Raw genomic sequence first — 1,610 nt, 5'->3', positions numbered from 1 at the left:
TTAAAAAATTAAAATAAAAAAAAAGTAAAAATTCTAGTACAACAACTCCTGTGTAATTTGTTTTATTTTTCATAACGAGAGTTATGACGCCGATATTATTTTAGTTTACAATCTAATTAAAATTATAAGAAATACACAATTTGCTTAATTTAAAGCTAGATGGCGTTTTGCGTAATATCCGAGAATATTCTTTTTGTTTTGAGGACATTTACGCTAAATCTATCTTTATTATTTGGTTACAAAAATCAATGGCAGAGCCAGGGTACTGTCAATTATAATTATGTCCTACATTAAATTGAAATAAGTACGTTCCTTAAAGTTATGCTGATCCACGATTCGAACTTACCTCCACCATAGTTTGCTTACAGTCAGAAATTGAATTCATAGTTGTGACTTGCGGGGTGTGACTCCAGCCAAAGTATAGTAAGGAATCCTGACTCGTCGGAATTGGTTACTTATGACACAAGCGCAAGTCATTTCAGTCTTCCTCAAAGTTTTGGAAGCCAACTTTGAGGATTTTCACATTTATTTTATGCATGTGTACTTTGGGGTAGCAAAGAAATATTCGTTGAAAATTTCTCATTCAATGTCATTGGATTTTACCGATATTCAGCGAGATATATATGCCAGGGTTAGATGCCAAGAGGTATTTATTATTCAACATTCAAAATCTGCGTTCACTTTCGTCAAAGATAAGCGTTATAAATGACTCAGGACAAATTTCAAAATCATTGGTTCAGCGGGGTATTGATGGTCGACCGGGCTTGAAAAATAGTATCCATTTTGAAATACCGATCTCTGTAGCATTGGCGCATAAGTTATGTACCTATAATTACAGTGATGCCAACACGATTGGATCCTTTATAAAACGATTCTTTCACTGCTTTAATTTAAATATTATATATACATAACTAGAAGAGTTCTTATATCTGCATTTGCAAAAAAACGTACAGGCAAGAATTCTCATTAAAAATAAACGTTGTGTATAACGTAGTAATAAATGGCCGTTACGAAATTAATAATTTAGAAAACCGCTACGAACTCAGTTTCTCTTTTGCTATATTTGAAAGACGCGTAGATTATTGAAACTCAAAAAACACATAAATTGAAATAATTAAAAAACCGTTGATTTATTTCTTACAATTCTCGTTAACAATAGATTAAGTTATAAGGTCCGCAGATAAATCTTCCAATGTTTATTTACATGAAACAAGAATTAATGGAGTGTAAAGAGGCTGAGTTCAGACTTTGAAGTTTGGAAAGTTCGAGAATTCGTTTAAAATCACAAAACAATACGAATATACACTACGATACCGATGCCTAACTTTCCTTTTAAGATCGGCGAGACAAAATGTTTGCTTTAAAGTTTCAATGTTATTCGCTAACGTTCGTTAATCCCGCTTTAAGTCGATAATATTGTATTTATAATGTGTTGCAAATTATAATCGATTATTCTTAATCCATTACAATTTCCATTATGATCTCATTTATAGACTGATGATGACGCTATAAGAGATATTGATGATGATGATGATTTTAAAAATATGTATCAAATAATTAATTATTTTCTCATTTTAATTCGCAACACACTACGATCTGCCCTGGCAAAA

Source organism: Zerene cesonia, chromosome 20 (assembly GCF_012273895.1).
Source record: "Zerene cesonia ecotype Mississippi chromosome 20, Zerene_cesonia_1.1, whole genome shotgun sequence".
In the NCBI taxonomy this organism is placed as follows: domain Eukaryota; kingdom Metazoa; phylum Arthropoda; class Insecta; order Lepidoptera; family Pieridae; genus Zerene; species Zerene cesonia.
This window is presented reverse-complemented; position numbering follows the sequence as displayed.